The 15,333-nt window shown below is 38.6% G+C and overlaps 1 protein-coding gene across 7 annotated transcripts in view; it reads right to left on the bottom strand.

Annotated features, from left to right (window-relative positions):
• The window catches only part of SGMS2 (sphingomyelin synthase 2), a 93,221-nt gene that overhangs the window by 33,779 nt on the left and 44,109 nt on the right, over nucleotides 1–15,333 (bottom strand). Inside the window, exon 1 of one of the 7 annotated variants that reach the window (XM_013978980.2) lies at nucleotides 8,632–8,922. The exons of the other annotated variants lie outside the window; for them this stretch is intronic. The gene's annotated coding sequence lies outside the window, so the exon portion shown is untranslated. Of the gene's footprint in view, nucleotides 1–8,631; nucleotides 8,923–15,333 lie in introns of those variants that run through there. 7 annotated transcript variants of the gene reach the window in all.

Genomic DNA, 15,333 nt, shown 5'->3' on the forward strand with positions numbered 1-15,333 from the left:
GACATTAAGGCAAAGAAGAAACTGTCACAAAGTGTCCATAATTATAATTTTCACCAGGAAGTTTGCATATTTAAAACAAATTCATTTGAAGGAAATAAAGAAATTTGGTTTATACACCACAGTATTTTTTTTTTTTTTTTTGTCTTTTTGCCTTTTCTAGGGTCACTCCCGCGGCATATGGAGGTTCCCAGGCTAGGGGTCGAATCGGAGCTGTAGCCACCGGCCTACGCCAGAGCCACAGCAACAAGGGATCTGAGCTGCGTCTGCGACCTACACCACAGCTCAGAGCAACACCGGATCCTTAACCCACTGAGCAAGGCCAGGGATCAAACCCGTAACTTCATGGTTCCTAGTCAGATTCGTTCACCACTGAGCCACAACGGGAACTCCAGTATTTAAATACTATTTTAGGAAATGCTAGTAACTAACTCTGGATATTCAGGACAATTGGCCACCAGACATATGGTCTACTAGGGAAAATGAGGCTCTTCAGAAAGATATCTCAATTTCTTTAGCAGAAGCAAATGATCCAGGAACCTTGAGCTGTGTCAAAATGTTTTGATGCATTTCTCGCTCGAAACAGGGAGAATAACTCACTCTAGAGTTTTATTTCCTTTTGTGACCAACTGTGCTGGTTCACAAAGTTGCAAAGTTTAATGGACAACTGTGTCTTTTGTTGCCTACTCTATTACATGTCCCCTGTATGGAGTTGGAACACTCCACCACAAAGCGTAGGTGGCTGTTGGTATAATAAGGACCACAGAGTGAACATCTGCACACCACTGATTCTGTAGTGACCCTTAGCCAACTGCCCACTTCCCCTCAGCAAAAATCTAGAAGAGGATATGCAGGTCTTACGTGGTTTTGTTTTAGGAATACTGCAACATGAGGACTTTATTTCCAATACACCCAAGCTGTCCCTCCAGAAGATAACTGGAAAAAGAGGGAAGAGTTTGGAAAGAAAAGGGATAACAGATCAGAGTCAGAGTTTTTACAAGGAAGCCTTAAAAGAGGAAAATGATATGGACAAGTATAGACATTAGAGTAAATGGGGCCCAAAATAAGACACGTTCTATCAGAGGGCCCTTCAGCTTCAGGAGGGCAGAGAGGCGCTTGAGGTGAGCATCCATCCTTGTCACCCAAAGAGAGAGCTTCAAGGATTTGGACAGAAAACAAAAAAACTCTGTAGGGACTGGGTGTTGTTGCTACACAGCAACATAGTTTTGAAAGTCTGGGAGCTACCTTCATGACACATTCCTATCTTAGCAACAATAAATACAACCATAAATAAAATTAATTTAACATATGAAAAAGTCATATTCTATTTGGCAGAAATGGTTAGCTAATATATGCAAATAAACAAGATATATAATTATTACAGATATAAATAGGTCCTATACACATATGTAAAATACATTATAATTATGATAATCTATTTGATCAAGGCTTTCACGAGGGGCCTCGGCTGTCATTTTTCTTTGCACACTAAGCCAATTGTTCATGCTCACATTCTTTGCAGTAAGGGCAGGTGATTTCAAGAACTCAAGCCCTGAAGCCCACCTTCAAACGCTGTTGGGAGAAAAACACAGAAAGAGACAAGAAGAAAAGACAATGATTGTTGCTGAGATAACCAGGCAGTCAGTGAAAAATGGTCAGGAAAGGAAACAGAAGGAGAGGATAAAATTGCTGTGCTTCGGTCCCAGAGGCAGAGCTCACTTCCTGACTGGCTACTTGGAGCTGAGTTTCCCTACACCGCCTCTGACAAATCTTACGAATTCCTGTGACTAAGTGTCTCCCAATTACTAACAACAAAAAAATGCCTACATCAAGTCTCGCTGACAGGTTAAATACACAAGCTTCTACCCTTTTGTCACCCGTGGATAAGAACACTGTAAAGTTACCTTGAAACAAAGACTATCAAACTGTAATTTAAGCTGTAATCAGAAAGAAGCATAAAGACTACTATGAATTGCTGGGAGGATAGCTGATTGGTACAATTTGGGGGAAAATCTCCTTTGAAACAACATGGTAAGTTTTTAAAATGCTTACTCAATGTATTGACTCTATTACTGAGGTTTATTTTGGAACAAGTTTTAAATACAGAAAAAACACGATCCAAATATACATTTAAGTGAAACGAAACAATATAAATGTCTAGAGTAGACGTTTTGAAGTATCCATGAGATACATTAAATTCACTGCTTAAAAAATAGCACCATATTCTTATTTTCATAAAAATATAAATGTATGACATTAAAAACAAAGTTAAATACACCAAAAAGAAGGTAAGATGTGGGAGTTCCTGTTGTGGCTCAGTGGTTAATGAATCCAACTAGGAACCATGAGGTAGTGGGTTTAATCCCTGGCCTTGCTCATTGGGTCGGGCATTCAGTGTTGCCGTAAGCTGCAGTGTAGGTCAAAGATGCAGCTCAGATCCCATGTTGCTGTGGCTCGGCTAGGCTGGTGGCTACAGCTCCGATTAGACCCCTGGCCTGGGAACCTCCATATGCCACCGGAGCAGCCCTAGAAAAGGTAAAAAAACCAAAAAAAAAAAAAAGATATTAACTAATGTTAGTGGTGAGATTTACCAATTATTTTTGTTTTCTTTAGTACTTTCCTATTTTCTCTAAATTTTCTGTGATTCACCCATATATCTAGATAAAACTGTATTTTCAAATAGTTTATAAAAATTGTGTTTAAGATTTTAATGAGGAAATTACAGTATGATTTCAACAATGTAAAGATGCATGTTACATATATATATATATATTTTTTTTTTTTTTTGCTTTTTAGGGCCGTACCCAAGGCATATGGAGGTTCCCAGGCTAAGGATCCAATTGGACCTGCAGCTGCTGGCCTACACAACAGCTGCAGCAACGTTGGATCCAAGCCTCATCTGTGACCTACACCACAGCTCACAGCAACGCTGAATCGCTAACCCACTGTGTGAGGCCAGGGATTGAACCTGCAACCTCGTGGTTCCTCGATGGATTCCTTTCTGGTGCGCCATGAGGGGAACTCCTACACATACATTCTTTAAGGTCTGAAGAAAATACACTGAACATTAACACCGCTTGATGAATTTAAGAGTGGTTTCCAATTTTTTCTTTATTCTGGACTGCATTTTGTAATTTTTCACGTAAATCATTTTTATAATTAGGACAATGCTAATGGCTATTTTTACTGTAAAAGTAGGGACAGAGTTAACAGAGGAAATGTGCCTCTCTTAAAAGGTATTTTGTTTTGCACAATTTCAAGCATGCAAAAAATGCATGTACAGAAAAGTCAGAGCACAAGTACACTAAAATATTAAGAATGGTTGTCCAAGTGGTAGGAGTATGAGATTTTTTCCCTTCCTACATTTGTGTATAGTCCACATTTAAAAATATTTTCATTGCAAATGTGTTACTTTATAGCTAAAAGTACTGGAAACCATGTATAGTTCTTGCTGTTGCCTTCACAGAAATATTTATCTACTGAAATCTCATTATTTCATGTCTTCACTCAGCATCACTTAACTGTAATGAAAATTATATGTTTAGAATGTTGTGTTTTGGACAAGTCTGCAGCATTGCTGCTGTTGAGAAAGCCTGGTAAACCTATACCACCTGGACTTTACAGCCCTACCTTGAAGTATACAAACAATTAAATTAGTCTTTACTTAGTGTCAGCTTTCACAAAGAGACTTTACTGTACTAAAGAGTGATATCTTCTGGCGGATTTACTCTTCTGCTTTATAAATTTCCATACGATCAAAACCAGCTGCTGAAGTGCAGAGAATGAGGCCAAACCTGATTCTAACGGCGAAAACAGTTCAGTCAAAAAATAGAAATCTCCAAGCCCTCCTTTGAAAATATTGGTAATTTTTGTGCATCACAGGTGTTTTAGTAAGCTTGTATATTTAAGCATTTTTGAAAACCCTTTTTCTCATTTCTGGTGGATTTTTGCTTTATTGTACTTTTTATCAGAGTTTCTGTCCTCTGTTCTCTGTGGCAACAAAACTTCAGAAGTAGCCTAAAATCACCAAATGATCAGTTAAATAGATTATAGCTTTCAAAAGTATATGTACACTATATACAAAAAAATCATTTTTAAATGGAAAGAATGATTGGATACAATAATTTAAACTAGTATGCAAAAATCCATAAAAATATTAAGAATAACAATCCCAAGTACTCCAAAATTTTAGTTCCATATTTTCTTTTCGAAAATATTGTTAGTATTTTCTTCCCTAATTTCAAAAGCTGTATGTTATCCACTTTGAATTATGTCTAGCAATTTATCTAAAGATACTTGCATAAGCATCTTTGCATTGTTTTCTAAATCCACCCATTAGAATTTTTTCTGCCAACAGATGCATTTTAAAATTCAGAACCTTGGGAAGTTCTCATGCAGCGGGTTAAGGATCCAGCATTGCTGCAGCTGTGGCACCTGCAGTGCGGGTTTAACCCCTGGCCCAGAAACTTCCACATGCCACAGTTGTGGCCAAAAAAAAAAAAAAAAAGATAAAATACAATTCAGAACTTTGCATTTCAAAAAACTGTAGGCACATATATCATATATTAGTTCATGCAGCTTACACTTTCACCTTGCTGGATCTGGGAACACCAGATATTCAAACATTAATATATCTGAACCAGACAGTGGGTAAAGCCACAGTAAGTTAGGTGAATAAAAACTATAGAGAGCTTTTGGTCAGTTCAAGAAGTGTTCTGACACCAAGAGCTATAAACGGGAGGATGTGTAAAGAGACGGAGGGAAGGAGAGAGGAAGGGCCTTTTGTTTGCAGAAATTTAGATTTTGAAATTGCAGGTAAGTGATTTCAGATAGGACTAGTTACTTTATAAATCTTATTTGTACAGTAAAATACCATACTATCCTACAATGTTAGGTGAAGAAAGTTACAAAATGATGTAAAAAGCACAATTCTCTAGTGTGGGGGAAAACTGTGTTATGTATAAATAAATTACATGGTTACTAGAAAGGTGATGTTACATAGGATATTTATTTCACTTTTTACCTTTTGGAATTGAAAAAAAATAAATAAGCAGCATATTTTAATTTTACTACTGAAAAGAAAAGATGATTATTGATTCAACAATATTTAGTGAATTCATATTCTGTTATTGGGGACTGTTGTAAGGACATAATTTTTTAATTAATTAATTTATTTGCCACACTGGAGGCACGTGAAAGTTCCTGAGCAGGGCATCAGACTGAACCACAGCAATGGCAATGCTGGATGCTTAACCGCTAGGCCACCGGGAACTCCAGGACACAGCAGTTTTTAAAAAGTTACTTCTCTCATGGAGTTTACATTCTGCTAATGTCATACTACAACAACAGCAACAAAAAAAGATTTAAAGTGCTATGAAGAAAAATAAAACAGAAGGGTTATTCAAAGTAGGATCACCAGGCTTATGAGGTAACACTCATTTTAAAATTTTAAAATGAATATTCATTATCAGAAAGAAAAGCAGTATACCATCAAGTCCGAAGAATGTCGAGAGCATCTACATTCCAACCCCCGAGACCCAATTATGATAAAGAGCACCCAGAAACCTGTACAAATAAAACTTTGTAAAACTAAAAAGGGGAGTTCTCTGTGGCTCAGCAGGTTAACGACCTGGCACTGTCACGGCTGTGGCTTGGGTTGCTGCTGTGGCATGAGTTCAATCCCTGGCCCAGGTACTTCTGCATGCAGCAGGTGTGGCCAAACAAAATAACATAACACTAAAAAAGGGCTACACTGAAAATGCTCCCATACTTACTCAATTTGTGGATTGAATTTGAGCTGCATCTGTGACCTGAGCTGCTGCAGTGGAATTCTTAACCCACTGTGCCACAGAGGGAATTCCGCCCTTGTGCTTTTCCATTTCTAACAGATGAAAATAATGTATGTATGTGTACAGCACTCTAATTTTATTGGTCATAATGGACTTTAAAAAAATTGATCGCCCCAGTGCACTCTGCTAAGCAATGTTTAACTCACATGAGGCTTTTAAGAAAAGGTTAAAGATGCAATATTATAAACACAGGAAGAATAAAATTAAAGATATTCTATGGGGACAAAAAAGTTAAAGCTATCAAATATCTAACAAGGATTCAGAATTCCATTGACTTCTGACACAGAAATTTTCCTAAATGGGTAGGATAGCATCTACCGATACAGAAAACTTAATAAGCTGTACCCTGAATTTAAGGAAACAGAGTGACCAAACTCAAGATAAGCAATAATAAAGGGTTAAATATATAGCAACTCTTGCACACACTGCTGAAAGCCTGGAAGGTGAAGCAAATGAAGAGCCGGCCAACCAGAAGAGAATTATTTCTGGCCTTCCGTCCGGTGTGGAATTTGGCTCTCAGTGCTCAGGACAGTAGCAGAAGAGGCGGCTGGCTCCTGACCTCGAGAGCTTTTTTGATTAAGTATCTCTCACTCTCCCCCTTCCACCCAGAAGTCACTTTAAAAAAAGACCAATGAGCAATAAAAACAACTTTTTTTTTTTAAATTAGAGAAGAGTCTGAAATAACATTTGAAGTTTAGCAAAACCATATTCCCGATAGAAAAGAAAATTCAAAAATATGAAAGGGAGTGGGAGACATTTATATATATAAACTTAGAAACTTTAAGTCTAAGGTATATAGATGAAAACTGAAAACAAAAATTTTAAAATATAGAATAGTCTTTTTTTTTTTTTTAAAAAAAGCCTTTTAAAACACCGAGCTCCACAAATCAGCAATGAGTAGAAAATCAGTAGATAGTTATATGATTCAGTTTATCACTGGTCTCTCCTTGGGAGTAAACTATGGTCAGACTATTTTCTAAAGAGTGAAGCAGGTTTAGAAAAACACAGGATGATTAAAAGCACTACCTCTAAACCTGAACCTCCTGCCAAGAGGTAGTCAGGAAATGCTATAAACTCAATGTTCAATTAGCATCAGGAAGCTAAAAGATGTAATTCCATATTTAATCTTATTTCCATTAAATGCAATTTTCATTGATGAATCTACATAAGTAAATGTATTTGACTATAAATACTCGAAATTTTTTTTAACATGCTATCAAAAAACCTATATTTTAAAAAACAGCAATGAAGTAACAGTCTAAAAGTATTTTGGTTTTCTGATTTGCGTTGTTCGTTTTCTTTTTCTAACATGTCAGGTAGCACAATCTGTAGTAGTAAAGATATGAGAAAATTGTGAGCCCTTTTCCAAGGCTTGTACTGAATAAGACCAAAACTAGCATTTCAGTAATATGTTTTTATACTGTAGAGGCATGTCTTAAGAATGTCAAAAAGGATGATGGCTTGGGGGGGGTGGTATCTTTAAAGGAACTGAGTAAATTCCATCAGTGGAGGGGGGAGGTCTATTTACAGGGTAAATAAAATCTTAGCTAGCAACTCAGCTTCAAACTCCCTCCTCTGCTCCCCTGACACACATCTCAGGTCCTGTTCATTTTAATCCTCCATGTATCTACCTAATTGCTCTCTCTAGCTTAGTTCAACTCACAAACACCTTTCCTTACAGAGGGCATGAATTAGTCCAAACATATCAATAGCTACAACAATTTTGTTTTTTTTTTTGGCCATGCTCATGGCACGCTGACGTTTACAAGCCAGGCACAGAACTAGAACCACAGTGGTGACTCGAGCCAAGCAGTAACAACTCAGGAGCCTTAACCCACTGAGCCACCAGGGAACTCCGCCACAATGAATTTTTAATGGAGTAAATCCATCTACCAGGAAGACATATAGAATCACTTTTTTATTAAACAGGAAGCTGATATAGTATTAGGAATATCAGACACCACTAGGATTTTGTACCATTGAATACAAAGTGAAAGTCTTAGAGGAAATGGCTAATAGAGAACTGGTTACTAAGAAGACATGAAGTCTTAAGAATCTTGCACAAGGAGAAACTGAAACGCCACAGTCACTGTGGGAAAAGGACTGATCAAGTACTTGATGTAGCACTCCTTCCCCCTCTGGTTTTGTTCACAGTCCATTTCCTGCTTTACTGGCTTCTTTAAAACCCTTAAATGGCTCCCTATGGTCCATGGTTTATTTTGACTTTAAAAAAAAAATCAAAAACAAAAACACCACCTTATAATAGAAAATTTCAAATGCTGCACTGAAAGTAGAGTACAGCAAACCTCATCAGCTACAGCAATCATCATGGGAAATCTATTTCATCTACCCTCTAACCCAGGGTTTTTTTGGCGAAACAATCCTAAACATAATTCGCTTGTAAATATTTCATTGTGCCTCAGTAAGGCTCTTAAAACACACACACACACACACACACACACACGCCATTATAGCATACCAAAATTAATACTATTTTCTTAATAACAAATATACAATTAGATCACCTTTCCTCAATTATCTTTTTTTCCCCCTGGACTGCTTCTTACATGATGGTATGTCCTGATGGGTGACACTGCTTACAAGGACCTTCATATGCTGGCCTCTGCCATCCTTTTCAGGCTCAGTTTGAGAATTATTTATTTTTCCTTCCCTAAATCTGTGCTTCCAAACATAGTTAATTTCTACTCCCTTCACATGAGATATCCCATCTTATCAGGCCTTTCCATATAACTCTTCAACACCCCAAACTCTCTTGCTTACATACCTGCCTCTCATGCTTCAGGCCCCAGCTTAGAGGTCACTTTCTCCAAGAAACCTTTCCTGCTGTGACTCCTGGACCCAGGAATGAATAGTCAAACTGGCCTGCCTTGCCCAGGGAGGTTACAAAACCTAGTGTACCCTTCCCCCAGTCCCCACTGAAAACCACATGCTGATTTATAACTTTCAGCTTGTGAGAAACCAAACCTTCTCTCTGGGGTGCTTTATGTCTGACATTCTGACATTTTCATGGTATGGTCACCTTTTTTTTTTTTTTTTTTTTTTTGGTCTTTTTGTCTTTTTAAGGCTGTGCTCACAGCATATGGAGGTTCCCAGGCTAGGGGTCCAACAGAAGCTGCAGCCTCCAGCCTACACCATAGCAACATGGGATCCGAGCTGTGGTGACCCACACCACAGCTTACAGCAACACTGGATTCTTAACCCACTGAGAGAGGCCAGGGATCCAACACGCATCCTCATGGATGCTAATGGGTTCATTAACCGCTGAGCCACACAGGGAACTCCTGGTCACCATTCTTTACTTTGCCTTTTGGCTAGATATTCATGTTCCCAGGCTAGGGGTTGAATCTGAGCTATGGGCTGCCGGCCTACACCACAGCCCACAGCAATGTGGGATTGGAGCTGTGTCTGCGACCTACACCACAGCTCAGGGCAACACAGGATCTCTGACCCACTGAAGGAGGACAGGGATCAGACTCGTGTCCTCGTGGGATGCTAGGCAGATTCATTTCTGCTTCGCCACAACAGGAACGCCTATTTGTGCCCAATTATATACAAACCTCTTATAAATGGTGTTCTAGAGGGGCAAATCAGACTAGCGCAAAGATTTCAATAGTAAGAAAAGCCACAGAATTACTTAAATATTACATGTAATAATCATGATGCTTTCAAATGTGAATTAGGTATTTGGTAAGTATCTGGGTGCTGGCAGCAACAAGGACAAAAAGGCTGGTGACCAAAGAAGACCCTAATTCTAAAGCTAGCTCCAGAATCCTGTTGCTAACTGGAGCAGGTAACTGCCTCACTCTATTCTAAAAGTGGCACCAACTCTTAAAAACAAAAATGCACTCATTAAGGAAACTACTGTACGTCAACAGATAGCTGGCTAAATAAACAGACTTTCTCTGCAGAGATTTTCAGCAAAGTGCAATCACAGAAACCTTTATTTGAAAATCAACTGTCAGAAAGTTTTCTAGGAAATGTGCATTGACCACTTCATGTGGCCTTCCTTATCTACAAAAATAAAATCATGTGTAATAACTAAGTAGAAGAGAAAATTTCTCTGGGGCTTTAACAAATCTAATTTATACTGTGAAGCCAAACAATGATTGATTATATTTTTGGCTTTCTAGTTATTTTAGGAAAGCTTTTTTTTTTTTTTTTAAAAAGTATTTAAAGAATTTTATCAACATGTGATCCAGCAAAGTTAATTGGGATTTACCATTATTATGATATATTCTCTCCACCAAGAAATACATAGTTTTAGTTAACAACACTAGGCTAGAATATTTAAGTGTTTAAAATGTTTTGAATCTGTGTCCTATTAATGACTTAAATTTAATATGTCCTAGACTTAAGAATTAAGAGTGATAGCTAACACTTATATATAGGACTTACCATTGCTCAAACATTGTTCTAAAGGCTTTACTGGTCTTATTTAATTAACACAATTCTGGGAGTTCCCATTGTGGCTCAGTGGTTTAACAAACCCTACACGTATCCATGAAGATGCGGGTTCGATCCCTGGCCTCACTCAGTGGGTTAAAGATCCCGAGTTGCTGTAGCTGTGGTCTAGGCCAGCGGCTGAAGCTCCAATTTGACCCCTAACCTGGGAACCTCCATATGCCTCAGGTGCGACCCTAAAAAAACAAACAAACAAAGACAAAACAAAACAAAACAAAAATTAAGAAAATAAAAAAAAAATCAACACAATACTGTGAGGTAGTTATTATTATTATTAGCACCCACATTTCACAGATGAGCACAGAAAGCTTAAGTGGTTAAATGAAATTGCCCAAGGTCACCAGCCAATAAATGGTGGAGCCAGCATTTAGTACTTTGATGGTTCTGATCCAGCACGTCATTCTACCACTCTGGGGGGAAACCTACAAATCAGCAGACAGCTTCAGGACGAATTCTTACAGCAAAGAGGAAGAAATGGGATAGCACGCCCCTGCTAAGTCAGAACCAACCCTGGAGATTAGTGGGCTCTCAGAGCCAGATCTCGCTCGCTGCTTCCTCTTGACGCGCAGTAAAAATGTTCCAGAGTCAACAGGGCAGACCTGACATTTCCTTTACAGCTATGACACACGGCCTGGGTCAACGTACCTCCCAACTTTCCCGTGTGTATTTACTTTTCAGATTCAGGGGACAGATACACTCCAGAAAAGCAGGACTACGCCAGATTTAGTTTGTTGTGTTAAGGACATGGTGGGGTGGGGAATAAGAGAAGGGCCACACCCTTTATCTGTGTTAAGAACTATGTTGAGAAGAAGGAGGTGCAGAGTCTCAGGAAGATCATGCAGACATCTCCATGTCTCCAACGAGAGAAGTTCTGCTTTTCCTTCTAATTTGGAGGGATTATCCAAAATCTCATTTGAATTCTGGGTTCCATGGCTAAGAGTTTAAAAACGAATGGTGTCATGGCAAGGCCCTGGATCAGATATTAAGAGACCAGAATTCTTATTTCCATTTGGCCACAAACCAGCCGTGATCAATCCTGGGTAGGTAATACAGCAATCTTGGTTTTCAGTTCTCATTAATACAACCCCATTATTTTTCAGATTTCTCAGGCACATAAAAATATCATTCTATCAAAAGTAAACATATGTTAGTGATTTCACCGAAGACAGTTAAAGAAGGCAAACAAAAATCTCACTTCTTACAGAAAGAAAGGTGTAAGGTAACTTACTGATGAAGAGTGTACTGACCATTAGAGGCTCTAGGTGTTTCCTCTTAGTGCTCATAACACCACCATGACCTTCATCCTATGGGTGAGAGATTGATTCCTCTCTAAGATTTAAATTTTTTGGGGCATTTTAATTTAGCTTGATGAAGGCAATTTCTGGGTAACAGGTCCATATGGTTTATTAAAACCATGAACAACAAAAGTTGACTCAACAACCATGGCCCCTACAACATGCCCTTGATAAAATAAGAAGCAAATTAAATACAGGTCAAACCTGCAAAGGGAACATCTTAGAATCCTTGTATCTGGCTTCTAACCTCGACTCTACCACTTGATGAGAATTAAAGCAACCTCATGGTCCTCAGTCTCCTCTACCTTATCTCTCTCACATTCTCAAATAAGGGTCTATGTTAAATGACTAGCCATTGGCATATGAAAATTTTTAAAAAAGGTCATTTATGTCTTTATTTCACATGATCAAAAGCCACACTGTTAAATAGGCCATGTGAAAAGGAAAATTAATTAATGAAAGAATAATCCTTTAGTTCCATTTGCTATTTAGGCATCTGGATGGAGCAAGACGACTTTGGGGGGGGGGCGCTAATGCAGACCCCCCTTTCCGACCATGACCGAAGTCAATTAAGTAAGATATTAACAAAGAGCTTCTGAGTCCAGGTTAATTAACTAGAGAAGAAATAAGACTTAAAACTGAAGAAAATAATTTCATAAGGTTGAAGTGAAAGGTCACATCCCACAGAACAAGAGATGGTTGATTAAGATGAAAGGTAAAGAGAAGTTATTGAATGTGCTCAAGGACCAACACCAGAGAATAAATATAGAAGACTCGAGTATCACGTTTTATGAGATCAACTGACCCTTCTGTGGATGCAAATTCAAAATCAGGAAATAATATAATACAAACTAGTGTGAACTGTGTTTAAAAAGGCCTCTTCTGAAATATAAAGGATCGGTATTGCTACAGCTCCCATATAGGTCACAGCTGCAGCTTGAATTCAATCCCTGGCCTGGGAACTTCCAGGGCATTAAAAAAAAAAAAAAAAAAAATTCCTACCACAAATATTTTTGGAATAAATAAGCAAAGTAAGTGAACTTCATCAAAATGTATCTGAATCATTTGAAGCATTTTTTATGTCTTCTCTGTTTTTGGAAATGTTATGTTTGTTCAGTAAGCTTTTTTTTTTTTTAAATTGTAATAATGGTTAATAAAGTTTTGCACCAAATAACAAAGATTCCTGGTGAAAGACTGAGAATCTAAATTAATGGGAGGTACAGACTATTAGCTATAAAATATGCTATAATGACATGTTATACAACACAGGGAATATAGCCAATACTTTATAATACCTATAAATGGAGTATAACCTTTAAAAATTGTGACTCATTATATTGTACACAGGTCACTTACATAACATTACTGTATGTTAACTATACTTTAATAAAAACAAAAACTAATTAAGGGGAAAACCAAGTTCTTTATAAAACAAGTCACACTTAGCCTTTTCCTCAAATCAACATTCTACACTCAGAAAGTTATTCAAAGTGTAAGACTGATATAAAACAGTGCTACTTTCAATGCTAAATTCAGCGAACTCACTAGGTATTGTGGCTTAAGAGAAAGTCAGAAAATTTTAGACTTAGATGGGTTTTTCTCTTACTTTTTATAGCAATCCTAAAGTTAACCTGAAAGCATTTGGCTGTTATTTTGGTAATAGAGAAATCTGCATAATTACTGAATAAAATGGTGTCAGGCAATAACAGTGTACCATGGACCAGGGTTTGGAACTAACTTAAAATTAAGTTAGCTTATGATTAGCTCTTGCGACAACCTTGAGAGCCACTCCCCCAATCTCCTTCTTCCTCTTGACTTTATTGAAGGTCCTTCCCTGGAAACAGCCCCACTGACAGAACCAGAGCTTCTACAGGTTCAGGAAAAAGAATGGTTCCTAATCTCACAACTCTCTCACATCACCCAGGCACTGCTGTGTCACTAGCCCAATGTGCAGCAACATATTCTCGACCCAACTTGCAAACGTTCTTTCCCTTCAAAAAATCCACGCAGGGGAAATGAAAACTCTTAAAAGATCAGATGGGGATTTAATGCCATGGCTTTCTCCTCTCGCCTTGGTTCCTCCCATTTCTTTAGTCCACTATTTGGGTTTGTTGTTTGCAGCCTATATAGGGTGAGGAAGTGTAAGGACAGTCCATGTCTGATTTGGCTCCATGTTGCTGGCCACTGGCCAAGTGCCTGGCACTCAGGGGCACTAGAATGGCTGTGAAAGAATGTGTAGCTCACACACTCAAAGACACCAGCTCTGTATCACCTTCTCCAAAGTACCAAAGGCACCTTTCTTTTTCTAATGGAGCCAATAATATGTGTCTGCATAATTCTAATTTCCATATGGAAATAAGACCCCAAGATTTCACCCAATTTAGAGTGGCTTATTTGTGTGACTGCATGTTTAATTATAATTTATCTTATATTTGAAGGGGATAGAAAGTATAAAAAACAGTAAAGCAAAAACCCACTTAGAGCTTTGGAACACACAGGTAACTTGGACGTTACCAAGCAATCTCCATGATTAATTAATCCCTCCCCCCTTGAATAATGCTGATTTAGTTTTTCAATATGCAAATAATTTTCAAGGTCGCTAATGCCAAAAACCCTTGAAGAGGTCTCTTAAATGATGCTATAACTATGATTTCTACATCCCACCCTGAACCTGATCAAAAAACAAAAACTATACTTTCTGTAATTGCAGTCCTCCAAATGATTAAAGAATAGATAAATCCCTGAGAAGTTCTCACCTATCTCTGGGTTTTCCTTCCTTCCTACACAATTCTGTCCCCACCCCTTACTTCGGGAGTTGCCCGGAGGGTGGAGGACATGATTACACTTCTGCAGAGCATGGCTACCAGGCACTGGCTGCGTCCCCGGTACTAATGCACAAACCACCTTCCAGGGTAGGGTCCATTCTCACCTCCCTGGGAGACAGGAGGAAGCGAAACCTAGAAATTCAGCAAGTGGTCTGAGATCTTGGTCTATTTTTACAATTTGGAATGTGCTGGGTTGTTTTGCTGTGTTGCTTTTTTTTCCTAAGAGCAATGGACTTCCTTCCCCATGAGTCCTTCTGGGGAGAGATTTCACCTTTCCCTTCTGCGTGCTTCCTCCTCACAGTTACCATGCAGACAACAATCTGTGTTCACCCCGTAAGGTGACTTCCTTCCAGATATTAGCTGGCCCCACTTTCTCACACATAGCTGCTAGCTGGGTCATCTGCTGCTTTCATTGCCTGTGTGAATGTTTGTCCAGCTCCCTGGTGACCTGCAAGAGGGACATTTCCTGGAAATCTTGCAGATGGACATTTTACTGCAGTGAGACGTTTAGAGTGTCTGAATCAATCCGGTTGCCTAGTAACCTGTTTGTCTTTGGCAGGAGGAAGGTGACTCAGGCACAGGTACAGTCAGACACAGGACAGACATTTATTCAGCTCGAACCGCTCCCAGCTCCAGACTGTTGATTTCATGTTTAACCTTGACACTGCTCTTCCCCACGTCACTGGGTATGGAGGCTCCTTCCATTCTTTTCAAGTTAGGGAATTCAAAAGGCACTAGGCTGTGCAGAGAAACAGTAGATCCCACGTAGCTGAAATAAAGGCTACATTATTTTTTTCTATTGAGTTCGGAAGAAAGTCTTTCACACAAAAAGCAATTACAGGACTCTTATATAAGGGAGTGGGCATTATATGCTGTCATGGAAGT

Source organism: Sus scrofa, chromosome 8 (genome assembly GCF_000003025.6).
Source record: "Sus scrofa isolate TJ Tabasco breed Duroc chromosome 8, Sscrofa11.1, whole genome shotgun sequence".
NCBI classification, from domain to species: domain Eukaryota; kingdom Metazoa; phylum Chordata; class Mammalia; order Artiodactyla; family Suidae; genus Sus; species Sus scrofa.